We start from the raw sequence: 20,596 nt of genomic DNA on the forward strand, positions 1-20,596 counted from the left end.
AGCAGAGGTAAAATTTATGGCAGGACTGTATCACATAAGATATTGTAAGTAAAATGTATTGAACATAAACTAATTGATAAACCCAGAAACTAGGTTTTCTGATCATTTCCTTTCATAATGCAAGTTTGAAATGATTTTTCATTGCCTCATTTAATATAATTCTGTGATGGAAATACTACTAATATAAAAGAATTATGATTTTAATTAATAGAAGCTTATTATATATCTGGATGGGTCCAATACAGTTTCTGAAGACTGATCAAGAAAATAAAATGTTTTAATGCTTTATTTCCATAATATAGGATTTAATAGCAAGCCGATTATTAGCACATATTGACTTAGTATGCTGTTTGCTTACAAGGCAAGTAACTATTTTGAAGTTGTATCTTTATCCATTATGATATATCTCACATAAAAGTTGTCATCTAGTCGCAAGCATGTACATTCCAAGATTCTTGATTGTAAATGGATGAGTAAAATCTGTAACTTAAATGGAACTTGAAGAGTAATTTTCAGAAATATAGGAAATTCCCCTGCAAGCCTTCCTCCGCATATGAAATGTTTGTACCTATATATTTTGTAATTAGAGACTGCTGCCCCCATCTTCAGCCCCGTCGGTGGAGAACCCTGGGCCCGCTTGATGCGGTGGTGAAGCCATCTGCCCCTTCTTTGATCCGGCTGCTCCTCGGGACAGCCACACCCTCTTACCTCAGTTGTTCACCTGCTGGAATTGTTCCCTCCTTTGCTTCAGTGGATTTCCCACATCTCTAACTTGGGGGCCCAGCTGCCTCAGATGCTGCCGGATGAATCTCGCGGGAGGCCAGAGCTGAGAACCAGGCAGTGGGGTGAGGCAGGGATGGCAGGGCAGCAGGGACCCGGTCCACCCACTTCAGAACGCAGTCATTTTAGAACCTGGAGGGGCGGGAAGGAGAAAAGACCCTAGGGAGCTCATACTGTGGCAAAGGAGAGGGAAAACAGGCGCCCCCTAGGGGACGGCTGTGGCTCAGCCCTTGTCAGTTACTGGCTCAGAGCATGAATCTTGCTGCTTACTCTGACTTTTTAGTAGAAACCACATAGGGGTGTGTGTGTGTGTGTGTGTGTGTGTGTGTGTGTGTGTGTGCACTGCACACACGCATGTGTGAGGGAGTGTGCAAAATCTCTCAACTCAAATGATAGATCAAAAAATTTACAAATTTACAAAGCCTGGGACCAAGCCATGTGCCTTGGAGTCGTGCGGGAATAAAGTGTTGTCCTTCACCAGGGACCAAAAATGAACAACTGAGATGCTAGACGCATGACATGCAACCAAAGTAAACATTTCTCCATGTTTCATCCCCGAAAAATATTACCTCATGCCACTATTAAAAAAGAAAATGAGTACTTGCTTAAAACCACATTAAAGTCATTTTGGGAAATGTGAGGTCATAGAATTCTCTTCTAAGAATGGGCACCTCCACGGAGCACATGTGTGAGACTCGCCCAAGAGCGGGATTGCCAGTGTGAAAGGAGCAGGTGGCTACCTCTTGTTTGTGATGACAGAAATCAAAAAAATGCATAAAGAAGTATGTATTTCTGAAGAGAAAAAATAGTATGTAATGGAAAAATCATCTGGGTCACTCCAGTCAGCTCCAGGATAGACTCGGCAACACATGTCACCATGGACAAGTCACTTGGTTCCTTTGAACCTCGCTTCCTAAATGTGCCAAAGAAATAGAGAATCAAGTTATACTGGGGCAAGTAATGCAGCATAGTGGAGAGTTGCCACCTGCAGTGCCAGCATCACATACGGATGCTGTTCAAATTCTGGCTGCTTCACTTCGGATCCACCCCAAAGCTGATGGCCCCGGAAGGCAGCGGAAGACGACCCATGTGCTTGAGTCCCTGGCTCAGTTCTGGCCATTGGCAGCTTTTGGGGAGTGAACTCTCTCTTTAATTCTGCATTTTAAATAAATCAGATCTTTAAAAGGAGAAAAATTATTAAGTCAGTTGTTATTATCTAGTACAGTCTAACATCTGACTTATTTATAAAAATACAAATTAATACCTATAATTAAAAAAAAAATAGCCACATGTTTTGTGAAGGATTCTAAGAGTGCCACCGTTTGTTTTTAAGTTCCTTACTTTTATAAGGCGCATTAATTTGGTCTGTCATACTAATGGCACTTCTAATCATCCTGTTCCAGCTACTGTGTTTGGAATTGTAAAGATCCAACAATCAGTGTAGACGCTCCCATTGAGCAGCACATACTTCATGCTATTTACCCAACAAGCACTTAAGAAGTGCCTACCATGCTGCACACAGTGTTCTGGACATTAAAGACACATTCCTGAATGAGATGAAAACTCTCTTGACTCCCGTGGAGCTTAAATTGTAGTAGAACGAGTTAAACAATGAGAAGTAATTATAATAGATGCTATAAAAATGCCACGCACTTATACTCCACAAAACATTGGATGGCCTCCTTTGTCAATCAAGAAAGGGCTCTGTTAAAAAAAAAAAAAACCAGTTAAGTGACCCTTCGTGACAAAAGGCAGCAGGTCATGCAGAGATCTGAAGCAGGATATTCCCTACCATGGAAACAAGACTGGTATGTGTGAAGGACATTCGGAGGGCTCAGAAAGTGAGAGTAGAATGGGCAAGTGGTAGAAAGACAGGAAAGAAAGGGAGATAAGCAGGTGCAATCACAAGGCAACCGCAGACCCGAGCCAGAAAGGGGGATTATATCAGGGAAAGTAAACACTCCATCATGCTGATTAACACATGAACACTTCAAGAAGGTACTGGAAACGCACAGTTCCAAGATGAGTTTATTTTGATGCAGACAGTGTTGAAATTTATACGTATAAGTGGCCTTCAAAATTTCATGAAAAAATGAAACTTATTAAAATTATGCATGGAATTCAGCATTTTCCCCCTCAAAATAAACATCTTTCAATTCCACTATGCCACTAGCTTCTTGAAGTTCCCATGCATTGTGAGTGATTATTGAATCTTGCCTTCCTGTTCTGTTGCTTCTTGTGAACCAGTTCCCATATGAATTTCTTTTTTTTAATAGAGGGTTTTTTAATTTTATTTTTATTTATTTATTTTTTATTGGAAAGGCGGATATACAGAGAGGAGAGACAGAGAGGAAGATCTTCTGTCCGATGATTCACTCCCCAAGTGAGCGCAACTGCCGATACTATGCCGGTCCGAAGCCAGGAGCCTCTTCTGGGTCTCCCACGCAGGTGCAGGGCCCCAAAGCTTTGAGCCGTCCTTGACTGCCTTCCCAGGCCACAGGCAGGGAGCTGGAGGGAAGCGGGGCTGCCGGGATTAGAACCAGAGCCCATATGGGATCCTGGGCTTGCAAGGCGAGGACCTTAACCACTGCGCCATCGCTCCAGGCCCTAAAGAGTTTTTTTAATTTGCTTTTTATTTAGTTGAAAGGCAGGGTCACAGAGATAGAGGAACAGACAGGTTTTTCCATTTACTGATTCATTAATGGCCACAATACCTGGGGTGGGCGAGGCTGAAGCCAGGAATCAGGAACTTTGTATGGGTCTTTCATATCATGGCAGGGATCGTGGCTTGGCCATCCTATGCTATTTTCCCAGGCAGATTAGCAAGGAGCTGGATCAGAAGCTGAGCAACTGAGCCTCAAACCAGGACCCATATTATCTGGGTCTCCTGTCCTGCGGAAGAAATCACCCGACACTGGAGAGCGTCTCAGAGGCGCTTTATTCAGACCTTCTGTTAAAACCTTTATGTTGGTTAATTCCGTTACGCAGCAGCCCCTCCCCCCACCTCCAGCCCCCGGCTTATATGTCAATCCTATCCAATCAGCTTAAAGATCACCAAGGCACACCAATCAGGGCAAAGGGCCAATCACAGGGGGGGAAATTGTCAGTGCCCCCAAAACCATATGAAATGCCAGCACTATAGGCGGCAGCTTAACCCACTGTGTCATGGTGATCCCCCACCCCCGCAAACATGTATTTCTGTAATTTAAAAGATGAACACCTGGCATCTAAGAAGGCAATCTAGCAACACAAATCAAAATTTCAAAAACACTTTCCATTTGGTCTAGCATTTACACCTTTTATAACATATAGCCTATGGAAATACACAAATATACACAAAAACATATAGACAGGATGTTCAGTGAGGAACCAGCGGTCTCTACAGGCTGCCACTCCAAACTCCTAGGGGCCACCCCATAGCCTCAGATTTCATTAACCAAAATGCAGGGACATTTAGGAATGGGAAACCAAGGAAGGAGTGATCCCAAAACACAAGTACCAACAGGGACTGTTTAAGTCAATGTATGTATTTTCTAATTGTGGGTCATAATCATTAGCCACAAAACCAAGCCAGCAGGTTGCCACTATATATATATACTTTTAATTTTATTTTAACACAATAGAATGAAGGAACAGTGACTTGGATACATTAAAAGCCAGTGTTGTGTTTCACAAATAAACCATTTCGATTTTCTTCACGTACTCAGGCATCTGTACATTAGAATATAGTGTAATAAGCAGTTCTTATATTGAGCCACATTTTTTTAAAGTTGAGAACTAACCATTAGTTAAATATATTTTTATGGACAAATGTTAAACTAGAATGTATTTTTCAATCAATGATCACAAATAGAAACTTATTAGGAAAGCCTTATTCAGATTATATATATATGTGTGTGTGTGTGTGTAAATGTATGTCATCAATATGGCTACAGAAATGACCACAAATAACACACACCAGTTAATTGTGAATCCCTTTAGGGAATATGGCAAATGTTTTTACAAGGGGAAACCTTCATTTCAGGCACTTTGTATTCTATATACTATTAAATACTTCTGCATAGCAGGGTTTTTTTTTTTTTTAATAAAGACAGAAAGCTATACAGGAAGCACTCTGCCTGTTGAATGATCAGTCAGTCAACCTGAAATGTGACTGTATCTTTTAGCCAAAAATCAGTGGATCTTGGAAGGGAGATGAACGCATTGTTCAACCATGGGAAATTAGTGGCGAATTGGCAGAAATATGAAGGATAAAAGCCAATATGTAGCCTATATGCATTCTTCTAAAAGTAGAGAGAAAATGAAAGTAGTAAAATGTTTATTTTGCTATTGCTTTTACAAATAGATTTACTTTATTTTTATTCAAAAGGCAGATTTCCAGAGAGAAGGGAAGAAGGGGAGATAAATCTTCCATCCACTGGTTCACTCCCCAAAAGGCCACAGTGGCCGGAGCTGAGCTAATCTGAAACCAGGGGCTTCTTCCAGGTCTGAACCCACGTGGGCTCAGAGTCCCAAGGACTTGGACTGTCCTCTGCCACTTTCCCAGGCCTTAATCAGGGAGCTAGATTGGAAGTGGAACAGCTGGAACACTAACCAGTGCCCATGTGGGATGCCAGTACTGTGGGCCAAGGTTAACTTACTACTCTGCAATGCTAACCACAACAAATTTTTTTAAATCCCATGCATTGCTTTTTCACCACGTGTTTGCATGGCATTTCTAAAGATTGTTCCAATTGGTTTATGTCCCAACTGATGTACAAGTCGATTCGGTGCCACAAGGTGCCCAGACAAGCATAACACGGCAAAGGAAAACCCAAGCAAAAAATCTTAGCAGCAGAACTGACACTAAAAAGTAAACTGGAAAAGCAAGGAGGATGACTCAGGTTGAAGATGGAAGCTGTGTTCACAAGAAGATTCTCAGAAAATGTGTGTCTACGGTCTGGAGAGCACAGAACCATTAGGCAACCATGGCGCTAACAGGCTACTACCAAGAGCACCAAGATGTCATGGGCTCTGTGCCACATGAGAAGGGCCAGCCACTGGGCAGTTATTTCTATCCATCACCATTCAAACAAGGCTGAGGCATTCTCTGTCACTCCTGGGCTCATTCTCATGGGCCGGGCGGGTTTCTTCTTCCTTAATGATCCCATGGATAGAAGCCTCATTTTCAACTGGCCTGTACTCATAGGAGATATATTTATATTTTTAACTAAATGTCATCCATCCTGAATGGCACCTCCCTTAAGCGTTAGAGCTGCTTTCATACTTGATGATACAAGGCATTGATAGCCTGCCAGCTTGTCTTAGCCCACTATCCCTCCCTTATTCTGTGACATCTTGCTTTCTCAAAAGCTACCTTCATTGAGAAGTAGTCTTTCTGCACCTGCCAACTTACAGATGGAGCGCTGATGTATCTGTGTGGGCAGATACACACTTGCGAGATGATGTTTATGCTTCCTGTAGAGCTGAGAGTAGCTGTATTCCAGGATGCCAGACTTCTTAAAGCAGCATTTCAGTGGAAGCATTCCTGGATTATCATGGAAAATGTTCAGAAAGTCCAAATAAGAGACTTCTGGGCAGATTCATGACTTACTGGGAGACTGGGAGTAGACCAACCCCAAGACAACTCTCTGCAGTTATTTTCTCCAAGTTAGTAAATACACGGTGCAGAGGCTGCTCTCCTTACTAAATGTAAAACAATTCCTCATCATATCACTTTATTCAAAGAATTTCTCCTAAGTAGCTTAGTCATATGTGACATTTCAGTCCCCAGTAAGTGATGCTGCACACAGCACATGCTTCATAATCTCAGGGAAAAGTGAGAACTTCCATCAACAACTGTTGTTGTTGATGATCCCAGCAAGGCAAAGGCTGCTTCAGGTCATGAAACCTTGGGCTTGGCAATATCCTTCCCTGGCTTTCCTTCGTTCTACTCATCAGAAATTATCTCAATTTTCTAGTAATTCAAAATTTCCAAATTGCAAGTTATCAAGAGTACTCATTCCTCCATTCAATATTAGTAGCTTCGCTCTGGTGAGTCCCTCCTAAGTCATATTGACAGCACCTGATTTGTATTAGCTGTGAAATCTATTTGCTTTTCTATTGTGCTTCAGAATGCACATGAAGAAAGTGAGATCTATTCCTTTTTAAAGTAACAGTAGAATAACACAGCCCTAACCAAATCTAGCTCTCTCTTTTTCTCTCTCCTCTTCTTTCCCAACAGTGTGATGTAAGACTGAACACCCAGATTAAAGTCAAACTCTTCATGTTCAATGTGTTTTTACAGAGCAGGTGCATGTGAAAGACATTTTGTATGAACATATGATCAATTGCATCTTAAAAGCAACTCCTACACAGACTGTGAGTAAGCTGCCAAAGGGTTTGTTTTATTTCCCACATGAGGCCCGATGAGTAAGGCACTCAGGAAGTGAGCTAAGACGTGGGCGGAGCAAGATGATCCACTGAGTAAGATGCTCCAGTGATCTCCTCACAGAGACAGTCGGTTTAAACAGCTATTCACACATCAAGCTGTCTTCATGAGGGCTGAGGGAGCCAAGCGAGGGACCTCGTGCATGGCATAAGCCTCATAGTAGGACCAGAGACACAGACGAATGCCTGAAAGACTTAACACCATCTCTCCCACACTGCAAGTAATGCAGAGTAGAGAGATACTTACCTGCTGCTTAGGACTAGGAATTAAGTCTAGATCTCAGACTTGAAACCCAGTTACAGGCCTGGCTACAGTGAAATGCACTACTGGACTGGATCCGCACTCCAGGTCCCTGGGACAGTACCTTCAGACTGGTCCCTTTCTTTTAAAAATTTACATTTTTAACTGACACACAAAACTGTATATATTTATGAGCTATTTTGCAATATTGTGGTACGTAAACACATTGTTTAATGTCCAGTCAGAGCAAGCATATCCATATCCTCAAACATTTATCATTTTTATGATGAAAGATCGAACATTCTTTAATCTAGATTTTAATTAAACAAAAGCCATACAATACACTATCATTATCTATGGTCTTCCTACTGTGCAATAGAACACCAGAACTCCTTACTTCTGTACAATATAACTTAGTGCCTGTTGATTGGTTTACCCCACTCCTCCCTCACCTCTACTCTCTTCAGCCTTTGGTAAACCAGTATTCAACTCTCAACATTTTTAGTTTTCTCATAATGAGTAAGATCATAACAGAATTTGTCTTTCTGTGCCTGAATTATTCCACTCACTATAGTGACCTCCAATGCCATCCATTTGGAAAATGACAATATTTTATTGTTTTTTGTGACTGAGATATTTTCCATTGTTTCTTAACATTTTCTTTAGCCGCTCATCAAGGCGGATGGACTGTCAGACCCTTTCTACTTTTTGCCTGTTGTGTAAATAGCATTTTAATAAACATGTAAGTGCAAATGTCTCTTTGACAGACTGGCTGTACACACAGCAATGGGGTTGTTAGATCAGCAATAGGTGTATTCGTAATTGCCTGAGGAGTCTCCATTCTGTTTTTCAGGATAGCAATACTAATTTATGTTCCTGCTGGCAGCATGCAAGGAATCGCCACATCCTCCCCACCCTGCCCTATAGTTACAACTTTTTGTCTTTTTTTATAATATCCAATCTGACTGGGGGTGAGGTGATATCACACTGTGGTTTTCATTTGCATTTCCTTAATCATTAGTTATATTGCACATTTTTTCATGCACCCGTTGGCCAAAGGTGCACCTTCCTTTAAGAAATCTCCATTCAGATGACTGTCACTTTTTTAAAGAGGAAATTTTCATGATACTATTTCATAGGCATAAAGATTCCTCCATACACTCTCCCATTATTCAGATTGTTTGGGGTTTTTTTTTTTTTGATATTCACTTGAATTCTAGATATATTCATGTTATTAACCCCTGTCCAGATGTATATTTTTCAAATAGTTTCTCTTATTCTATAGGTTGACTCTTTGCATAATTTTCTTTCCTACATTAGGAGTTCCTTCCTTTGATGAAGTTACATTTGTTTAATTTTGCTGTCTGCGTGCCCCCGAGAATCAGTCCTAATGGCTGAAGTGGCTGGGGTCCTGTGACACGCAGGAGGCCCAGGCAGAGTTCCTAACTCCTAACCTCAACCTGCCTCATCTCTAGCTGCTTCAAGCACCATCAGGTGGGAGACCTCCGACTGTCTCTCTGTCTTTCAAATACATTTTGTAAAAGATAAAAAATTAACAAATGCTGATGCTGATGTGGAGAAGAGGGAACGCTTATATACTATTGATTGAAGTGGAAAGTACAGCCATTTGGAATACAGTATGGATGTTTCTCGATACAAATAGATCAACCATATGACCCAGTTACCCCTCTTCTGAGTATATATTCAAAGGAAGTGAAGTCAGTGTAACAAAGAGGCAACTGCAGTCCTGTGCTCATTGGAGCCCTAATTCACGATAGCTGAGGTGTAAAATCAACCTGTATATCTACTGATGAGTGGGTGGGAAATTGTGGTATGTATGCACACTGGAATATTATTCAGCCATATAGAAGAATGCAATCCTGACATGACCAAGGACATAAATGAAAATGGAGTTCCTTATATTAAATGAAATAAGCCAGACACATAAAGACAAATGCCGCAAGCCTTTTCTCGTAAGTGGAAGCTTAAAAACCTTGATTTGAACTTAGAATACGATTACTGGTGGCTGGGAGGGTTGTTGGGGAGGTAGGCTGGATAGAAGAAGGTTGGATAAGAGGTGCCTTGACACTGTTGGATAGATGCAGTGTAGGGGGAACTCCAAAGGTGACTCCAGTTCATAGTAATGTGTAATTACTGCACTGTATAGTAAGTACTGTAGAAAGAACTGGAAGAGAGGGGCTGGTAAGCTTCAGACATCAAGAAGAGATAAGGAAATAGAACAGCTAATTGCTTGACTTAATCAGCTTGCACTGTTTATATGTGTTTAAATTCTAGATATATGCTGTAAAATGTAAATAGTATAGGTTAATCAAAAATTCCTTCTAATTGGTAAAAGGAAGTGAACAAAGTATTTCAGAGGCTTGTTTGTCACAGCTTAGAGATCTGCTGGGAAAAAATGAGGGAGATAATATAGGAGCAGCACAGCCTCTCCTTGTGTCATGGAACTGCGTATTTAATCCCTTCACTTACATACTGATTACATAAAGATTTTCCAAATCCTCCTTACAGAGCAACCAACTCATACTGTTAGTCTTATTGGCGGTGCTTTTCCCCCTGTAGGTTGGAATTTACCTTATCATTTTTACACCACGGGCCTCCAAAAGCAAGACACTAGCAGGGATGAAACAACAGCAGTGTCTCCCTGATGTCTGAAACAGTGGTGGCCACGTCTGCTTCCCTAGCAGTTGCCAGCTCAGGGCCAGCCAGCCACTCACACACTTCATAGCTACCTCTAATTAATTTTGTTAGTAGACAGTAAGCAGTACTATTCACATATGGAAGATGCTCTTCTTGCAGAAAACAAGTCTTTCTGGCAAGCCCATTTTAAATGCCACTTAAAATGTTATCAACATGAATAGCATACAGTCAAGGGATGAACCAATAAACTGCTCTTCCTCAAGCCGATCGGGAGGTATGGGAATCAGGGCAGGAGGACACAGGCCCCTCAGGCACCAGTCTGCAGTAGTGACTCCAAGGAATTGATTGAAACTTGCTGCCTCCCAGCTTAGCTTTCCGTTGGGAGAGCAAGCTTGCCGCCATTTTGAATGTGTGTACATCATGTCTCAATTCTTAGCAGAGTGTGTGGGGGAGTGGCATGTTGCAGTAAGATACAGAAGCAAACATAAAGGCAAGACTGGGACACTGCGCTTATCTCCATTCTCCCAGACGGAAGAAACTTTAAAGGAAATCCCTTTCTGATAAGCTTCTCTCTATATATCTGATTTTCCCTGATGATTTTGCCACAGATAAAAGAGGACAATCAGGGCAAGAAAAATGGCACTTTTTATCTCCATCATGAACGGATTCACTCTTATGTTTGACAAAGTTTTGAGTTTTATCGCTTATATAACCATGTGTCACTTGAAGTGTCTGTCCTTCTGAATTCTACATTTTCCAGTAAAAATTTACAAGTGAATGACTTTGCTATTTTTAGAACTTTTTGCCAGAGAATCTTCTGAGTTTTTTTTTATATATACCTGTAAGGCCTAGTATCTAACCTTAACCCTAACCGTAACCGTAATTCTAACCCTATCCCTAACAGGAGGAAAAGAAGAAGCAGAAGACTTCACAAACAAATCTGGCATCCCTCAGGATTCCCCCACAGTATAATCCAAAATGATCTGCCTCCAGCAGTGCAGGCAGAGCAGGTTTCCAACAACTAGGAGTCAGTAGAATTCGTTAAAAGCAATTCTTTTGAAGTTTAGTCAGAAAGGAATTTGCTGTCTTTGGGATTTTTCCGAGCCTTCATCATTTACTCACCTTTGTGGCAAATCCTGTCTCTGGAAGGAGATAAGATGGGTAATTCCAAGAACTGCATCTAAAGAAACCGGTGGCGTATAAGTCAGGCCCGCTTTGGAGCTTGAGGAATTTGTTTTCAAGTCCAAGGCACCAGAGATGAACCAGAACAAAGTACTTCTTGACTTGGTGAAGTCAGTAGATTTGTTTTTCTTCCTTTCCAGAACCCGAGAGGGTTGAATCAGCCCAGATGCTAAGAACCTTCAGAGGATAAGAAATCTTTTCAAGGCTTGGGAATAAAGGTGGTGTCTCTCTCCCAAAGCCTTGTTCCATGCTGTTGGACAACAGTTTTGCAATGGCTGGAAGAGTAAATCATCCATCAATTGAATTCAGACCCAGAAAACAAAATCAGTCAATATATCCTTAATAGTGATGATCTGGCTCTTCAGCTTCTGTGTTTTTAGACTGAATCTGTCATTAGACTCCTTAAAAGTGACAACTTCCATAGAAAAGAAATGCAACCATAAAGTCAGTGTTACCTGGGGGGCATTCCTCTTTAAAATGAATATTCATACATCATCATTCCAGTGAACTGAAGAGGGCCTCTTTTACTTTTGATTTACCATTGATTGTCCTTTATCTTTGATTGTCAGACTCTGAAACCAAATTCAGAGAAGAAGAAGTAAGGAGGGAACCAGGGAAAAGGGTGGTCGTGAAAGGGGAGAGTGGCTGCAAGTGTTCTGGCTGTGTCGGCCCATTCCTCCATGTCCCTCCAGTGTTCAGCACCTCCTCGGCTCTATCCGATGCACCTCCTTCAGTTAACTTCAACTTTGAGTTTGTCACCCCTTAACTCTTCCCAATCCCAGCTAGCATCTCCTATCCCACTCACAAGTAGCCAATGAAAAATAGAATAGACGTTAGCCAATGCCTGTATTTTATGCTTTACTACATTTTACAGTGCTTTTTTGTGTCGTTTGTCTGTTTTTCCATGGGAAAACAATATGAATATATTCCTATATTACCTGCTACTGCTTGCTAAGAGATTAAGTTACATTTGTTAGATTAACCATACACAGCACCTTTAAAAATGCATAGCAAAGTAAAATTAAGATATATATATATTTCAAAAGATTTTTATTTATTTGTTGTAAAGTCAGATATACAGAGAGGAGGAGAGACAGAGAGGAAGATCTTCTGTCTGATGATTCACTCCCCAAGTGAGTGCAACGGTCGATGCTATGCCAATCCGAAGCCAGGAGCCAGGAACTTCTTCCGGGTCTCCCACGTGGGTGCAGGGTTCCCAAAGCTTTGGGTCGTCCTCGACTGCTTTCCCAGCCCACAAGCAGGGAGCTGGATGGAAAGTGGAGCTGCCGGGATTAGAACCGGCGCCCATATGGGATCCCGGCACATTCAAGACAGGGACTTTAGCCGCTAGGCCATGCCACTGGTTCCAAGATATATATTTCTTTTGGTACAAAAAATTTTGAAATCCCATTAATAACTTTTTCATCAGGTATATTTTCCATAAACTATTTGAAGACTCCCCTGTTTATGAAATAGTTCCATAAAACAAGTTAGATGGTTTTCATGAGCAATTTTTATTCAAATGAAGGCAGTTCAGCTGAAGGTATTGTAATACATGAGGGGATAAAAGAGAATACAGATTCTATACAGATAGAAGGACTAATAGATAGACTATTAAATAAAATTAACAATAATGGTCATTTAATCCAAAATATAGTAATAATAGCTTACAGTTTTACAACACTTACTACTTTTTTAAGGATTTATTTTTATTGGAAAATCAGATATACATAGAAAATGAGACAGAAAGGAAGATCTTCCATCCGCTGATTCACTCCCCAAGAAGCCACAACAGCTGGAGTTACGCCCATCCAAAGCCAGGAGCCAGGAGCCAATTCTGGGTCTCCCACACAGGTGTAGGGTCCCAAGGCTTTGGTCCATCCTGGACTGCTTTCCCAGGCCACAAGTAGGGAGCTAGATGGGAAGCGGGGTTGCCAGGATTAGAACTGGTGCCCATATGGAATCTTGGTACATGCAAGGCGAGAACTTTATCTGGTAGGCTACCATGCCAGGCCCAACATTTAATACTTTTTAAAGATCTTTCACCTACATCACTCTGTGGTTTACAATAACAGTAATTTTTTCTTACCACACTGGAAATCAAGCTAAAAGAAAATAATGTTCAAATCTAGCCCTAAATTGCCTGAGTATTGTAGACAAAAGAAATAATTAAACTATACATAAAGAAAAATGTCCCAACTTGTAAAGGTTATCTGATGCTCACACCGGTGAAAAAAATTTAGATTTGATTTTCTGAAGATATTGAAGCATGTGACACGTACTTAACTTTGTGAAATGGTTTAGGGGCATTCTTATCAATGGCAATAAGAATGTTGGGAATAAAAAGAATGGGATCCTGCTATTTCTGACAACTTGAATGGAACTGCACATTATGTTACCTGAATGAAGGCACAGAAACAGAAATATTACATGATCTCATTCACATTTAGAAGCTAAAAATCTGATTTCATGAAAGAAGTTGAAAGGCAGTCTCTAGAGGCTAGGGACGTGCCGGAGATGGAGAGAAGCTGGGTAACTGTACTACAGGACAGGTGGGAAGAGAGAGTTCTGGTGGTCTGCCACATTGCAGGGTGATGACAAGTCACAACAATTTGTGTTTTATAAGGAACCAGAAGAGAGTAGTTCTGCTTCATGACAGAAAGAAATGTTTATGTTGATGGGAATGTTAATGACTATGATTCAATCATTGCGCATTGGTCTAATTTTACCAGTGTACCCCCCCCCAAAATAGAATTATTGTATTATGTGCAAATTTTACAAATTGAATGCTTTGAGAAGGATTTTCTCATTTACTCATTCAAGATACATTATTAAATCCTTATTGCCAGATGTTCTGCCACACACTTTCAAATATGTCACCTCATGTAAACTAGGAACAGGAGAGAACTCCTTAACTCCGATACAGGGGTTCTCTCCCTACCTTGAATGCACACTACACTCGATGGTGGAGTTTTAAAGCATTTCTTAAAAACAGTGCAGTGTGTCTGGGTTGATTATATTAACAAAGGGGCAGCTCAGTAAGCACTCTGTGGTTAGTGTAAAATGCTCTCTCACTACCCTGGGACCATTTATCACTATAGAGAGCCACAGTGCTCCCCGAGCCATGGGAGAAGCTACCAGAAGCTTTTCAGCAGTTCTGTAGTAATCTCAAACCTCAGAAGGGCATCCAGAGACCACCTGGCCTTTGAGTTTCTGCCACCACTTGCCTGACGGAAGACTACACTGCCCCATCACTGTGCCTCTCACATCTTTGCTTTCCTTAAAGCCTGAACTCCTTGGCAAGCTCAAACCCTTAGGGATTCTCCCCACTCAACTCCACGTCCAACTTGTTCATGTGGGGGAGTCTTCCAAAATGTCCATGAAAACGTAGAAGTCTCTTTTCTGTGAGGCATTTTGAATTCTGTAGAGTCCCTGTGTGTTTGGGGCTTACATCTTCATATATCAGGATTGAAAATAAAGCTAGGAAAAGTCTTCCCCTTAAAAGACTTACACCTTTATGTTTATAAAGTGAGATAGCCCTGTCAACTGTGGAACAATTTTTACAATGTAAAATATCACAAATATTTGTGTTACTAATAAATCTATTAACATATGTCAACCACAAGTGCAGTTTATTTATTGCATACTGGGAAAAATGTTGGCAGTCTGTGTTTTAATCTATCTCTGTGTTTTAATCTATCTTTTGAAATCTACATTGAAAACTGTGAAAAAGATAAAAAAAAAAAAAAGAAAGATCGGGGAAAAAAAGTGTTGCATTTGAGTCTAGATAGAAACAAGGCCTGAGAACATTGGTTTTTCATGTTCTTATCTTCCGCACATGTAATTTGAGTGTTCGAAGTGGGAGCGATAGAGCAACAGTGTGTGGAAAAACAAAGTGGTTTGTGTGATATAATCTGATTAAAATGTCAGCCTGTTCGGGTGGCTACAAATTTCTTTATCATAGTTGGATACAGAAATTCCCCTTTCTCCTTACAGGAGAACCCGGGTGTTCAGCGTCCGTTGAAAAAGGCACATCTACCCTGTCAACAGACAACGGGGCCCCTCTCACAAAGGTAAGATAATGTGCTCTTAAGTAAGAAGTCAAGGACCCGCTCACTGCCTTTTGAAACTGCCGGATGAGATTTAACGGCCTTTGCCATGGTCTTTTAAACAACACTGGCTGCTTTTCTGTAAGCACCTCGTTTATCTTGAGCCGCTTTCATCTATTATCAGACCGTAAGCGTGTTCAGAGCTCGTCAGCCGAATTCACTTTGACAGAGACGTCTTATGACGACTAGCCAGCAGCTGAAAAAGTCAGGTCTGCAAGTATCTCTGGAATTAAGGTGATGGGAAAGGCCTAACCTTCTGGGATGCCTAACAGCATTTGCTGGACAACAAAAATAGAGTCTTCAATCATCCTCCCTTTAAGAGAGCGGGTCGTCTTGGCTAATGTTAGAGCCCACTGATTACATCAAAATGCCACTTAAAGCCTCCCCCGTGTTCATATTCACCTGTGACCACAGATGTGAGCTGGGAAACTTCCAGGTGTGTCCATGAAATTCACCATCCCAGTGGTTTTGACGTGACCTCTCACAAGGTCCTTCCCAGGTATTCCTGACACTGGCGAGGAGGGGACCCACGATCATCGCTTCCCATCTTTTTGGTTCAACCCCCTGGGCCCCTGAGGTTTATCATCATTACTTCTTCTTGAATGAAGTTTTGTAATAAAAAGCAAAAGGCACCTGTGCTTCAAACATGAAATTTTTAAACAACTCCAGCTTAGTCTGTGAGAATCTGAGAAAGTGCATGGAGCCTGACTCAAAACGATTTCTATTTACAATGACTTGTAAGATGGATGTTTCCAAACAAGTTTCAGGCCAGCTGTACACAGGCATAAATATTTTGAGTAACTGAAGATGACTTTGGAGAAATCTTGCCACCATGAAAGTCAGTGTTTGTACTTTCTGTGGACAGAACAGGAACTCTTAAAAAAATTAGTATTTTTGCAAACTTGGCAGGGAGGTGCTCAACTCCCACCATTTCCAACCTGCATGGCCTCTGCCTGCCAAGCTGATGAATAAATTAATTCATTGGAATGTGTTTCCCGTTGGCTGATCACCTGGTGATTATTCACTCCTAAAGGGCTTAATGATTCCATCCCAGAGGTAAAAACTGTGCTATCCATATTGACTGTCCCTGGCTCAGCCATTCCTCCAGCTTTTCCCAAGGCCTGAGAGGAGAACTTCTACTAAGATGGAAAGTGTCGGTATGAACGTGCCCCCAAGTGGCATTGGTGAAAGAACAGTTGTTACTGGACTAAGGGGCTGTTGGTTTTCATGCTGCGTGTCCTTTCAACCTGGCTGTTACTTGTAGCTACAGGAATTGAAATTCAGTACCTGCCTGCATTTTATAGCCTCCCCTAAATTCACATGTTTTCATGCAGGCCCTTTTGCCTATCACTCGAAAGATAATATCCTAGAATTTGCAGGGACAGAAAGAAGGGGGATAAAGGTTATCCTTTGTTTAACCCTCACTGCTTCGCTCCTGAGGGATTGGAAGGATCACGGGCAGAGCAGAAACAGACGCCACAAGTACTTGCTGCTAGATGTGTTTCGGGATGGGATTTTGTTACGGTCATATTCACCCTTTATAAATTATAAAGAGTGAAAATCAAAAAGATTTGTCTTTTTAAAAAAAATCACAATAGTAGAATTTTTTTTAGAAGTAGCCAAGCTGAAAAAAAAAATGAGATTGTTGGAATATTGTGATCAGCAAAGTTTTTGGACTTAAGGGTTGTTAGTAGTTTAGTCTCTGATATGAGAGAGGAATCTGTCAGAATCTACAAGGTCATTTAAAAATAAGAATGCCCCATAGCTCTCCATTGTCCCATGCCCCTTGTATACACACAGAGATAAGAGAATGTTCTACCCACAGTGCAGGTTGCACAAGCTCCCTTCCAACTCTCTGACCCCGTGTCCCTTGCAGAAGCTTCTACCACAGCTAGTAGTTTTCTGCCCCAGCTCCATCTCCACCATGACAGTTCCTGAACTCCAACCATGATGAAACTGCTGAAAACCATGTTGGTGTATCTACAAGCAACCTCCCTCATAACGAACTTGCCTGTATTCCAAACTTCCCTGTACCCTGGCAAAAGATGTCCTAGATTGCTACAGTCAGCAAGCACATCCTTGCTTTATCAAAATCCCCTGATAGCTACTCTACACCTAGTCAGAACCAGCATCCTTGTATATTTGTAAAAGTGTGGAAACCTTTTCCAGGTCAAATCCGGACTGTTTTTTAAACAAAGTTAATGACCTCTCTGTAACTCCTATTTGTTCTACATCAAGAGGATAAGACCACTGCATCATGACAGCCCTTCAGATAGTTGAAAACAATTCTTCAATACTTGTTTGATATTTCCTTCTACCTAACTTTCTCCTCTTCTATTAAGATAGCTTCTTCTTTTCAGGTCCCTTGTCATCTTCATCTAGAGCCGTTGTCACAGCTCCATGTTAAAAATACACAACACTTACAGGCATTTGGCCTAACGACTCAAGCTACTGCTTGGGACCACTACATCATGGAGCGGGATGCTTGGTACATGTCTGGGATACGTTGTTTCCATCAAGCTTCTTGCTCATGTACATACCGGGAAGCAACAGGTGATGGCTGAATACATGGGTCCTTGCCACCAGTGTAGGAGACCTAGAGGGAGTTCCAGACTCCTGGCCTCAAGGCGGTGCAGTTATGGCTTGGTGAGCACTTGGGCAGTAAATCAAAAGATGAAAAAAAAAAATCTCTCTTCCTCTGCCTTTCAAAGTAAATATTTAAAAAGATCATGTCTAACTTAAAGCAAACTAGTGTATCCTTTAAAAAGCACAACATTCTTGAGCTAAACAGTATAATTGTATCGTTTCCTCCACACCTACACAGAGTAATAGATAATCTTCCTATATGGGTTTTGATAAACTGATAATAACGTAAACATATGTGTGTATATATATATAGGTGCGTGCGGGTGTATACATATACATATATATATATTTAAGGATGGAAGCTAATGTCAGAAATTTTCTTATGTTCTTATGTTCTGTGTGACATATCATGTTTGTTTCCTAGTATTTGGCAATTGACTAAACTTAAGTTAGTTATGAAAAACTGTGGTTGAGCAGTTATATGGGGAAAAACATATGTAGATTCTTTGAATATTATATGATTCAGGTAGAAACCCAAGAAAGCTCACATTACAAAGGCATTAAGTCATAGCTCTCTCATATTATCAGAAAGAAAGAAAAAAAAATCTGTGGCTACTGTCAGACCAGAGTTAAGAGTCTTTAAACACTTGGCAGTAAAGTCACTCCACTTTGATTCCCTCAACCCTCAAGCCAGTGACCTCCCTTGATCTCTGAGATGACAGTTTGCCAAGTTCCATGAAGATGGCATTCACAAATGACCCCATTAGATTTCCTAAAGACCTTAATTGCCCAATTCCTTTCACCCAGGTTTCTGAGGTTCAAGGAATGCCATCCTTCAGTTACTCTCTTGCGTAGGTTCTAGCTATTGTTACCCTAATCCTTTCTGAATCCCCGAGAATGCCAGGAACTGAAGGAGACTTTGATTCTCTTCCTGAATTACAAGATACTTTACATACTTGTGTCACATCTTCATTCCCCGGTGTTTACTGTTCATCAGCGACATTCACTTTCACGTCTAAACTTAGAGGGAAAGCAGCAAGGCAATACATAAGGATCTTAAAAAGTCAAAAGCTGATTCCTTTCAAAGGGCCACGTCAAAATACTTTTAAAAAACTAATCAGTTCCTGCTGTCCTGACCCCACAGTTCAATCTTACCTGGATGGATGAGATACAGACCGAAGGGCCAACTATCTACCTCATCTATAGGAGGAAAACTGATCTGGGCTTTTTCTTGCAAATCAAATCAACACTATCCTTGAGTGTACACTCTTTGCTTGGCATTAATGGAACAAGTCTGTTGAAAACAAAGTCATTTCATTTTAACTTCAACTTCTCTTTCTCTTTTCTTTCTGATTTTAAAGAAAAGTGTTAAACTGTGTGTAGTTCCCTCTACCAGAAGCCAGAATAAATACATGATGTGGATGATGGAAAAGGAAGCACCCAAACAAGTAAAAATAGATCAATAAGGTCATAAAAAATGTTGAGCTTTCTGGAATTTATGTAAGTCATTCTAGAATCATAGTGCTGTGATTTCCTTGTCTAAAATTCTTAGCAGCATTGGACTGAAACTGTTTGAATTACTGAAGTGATCTCCGAAATAACATTTCCTCAAGTGAAACTGTAGTTATTGGAACCATATAATATCATGAAGAGAGAAGGTGAACTGAAAAATTTCTAAGAACTGACCATCTGTAAGATTCTGAATGTGTAAGAATTGTCCTTAAGGGCCAGCATTATGGAAGATTAGGTTAAACCACTGCCTATGATGCTGGCATCCCATATGGCTAGTGGTTTGAGTCCCAGCTGCTCCACCTCCAATCCAGGTCCCTTCTCATGCACCTGGGCAAACACCAGAGGTGGCACAAATCCTTGGGTCCCTGCATCTACGTGGGAGACCAGAACAAAGTTCCCTAGCACCTGGTTTTAGCCTGGCCCAGTCTCAGCTGTTGTGGCCATTAGGAAAATGAACCAATGGATGGATTATCTCTATTTCTCGCCCTCACTGTCTGTAACTCCACCTTTCAAATGAATAAATATAAATATTTTAAAAAGAGAAAATGAAATAGGGAGAAAATAAGAGAGAGAAGGGGGGATAGAAGGAGGGAGGATTCGTGTCAGGGATCCAGTAGTACAGAACAAACAGTTTATAAAAGGTTGCCCATACACTCAAAATAGAAATTCAGGAACTGAAGATGGGTCTGGCCACGGGGAAAATAAAAGGTAAAGATGAATTTGACAAAGCAAAGGGATGAAAATGTTGCCACATTGTCCTCTGTCTTTGCTGAGTTCACAGTGTAACCTCAGTCAAAGAAAAGCAGCCCCAGCCTGAGATATTCCACACACCAGGAAACACATTGCAAATCCCAGCAAGGGATGGGCAGTACCAGATGTGAGGAGTGATTCAAACATCCCACTTTGGACCCGTTGCCACTTCCTACTTCCCTTTCCCACAGCTTGCAAAATTCACGAACTGGTTATTTACCAATGAGATGTGACCTTCCAACAAAAATAAACAAATCTTTAAAAAAAGAGAGAGATGTGACCTCATACCATCTTGTCTGAGAACCCCATACACCTATATCTTGTGCACCTCCCCCTGATCCCTGCCCAC

Source organism: Ochotona curzoniae, unplaced genomic scaffold (genome assembly GCF_017591425.1).
Source record: "Ochotona curzoniae isolate NIBS_2020 unplaced genomic scaffold, NIBS_Ocur_1.0 scaffold_4701, whole genome shotgun sequence".
NCBI lineage: Eukaryota > Metazoa > Chordata > Mammalia > Lagomorpha > Ochotonidae > Ochotona > Ochotona curzoniae.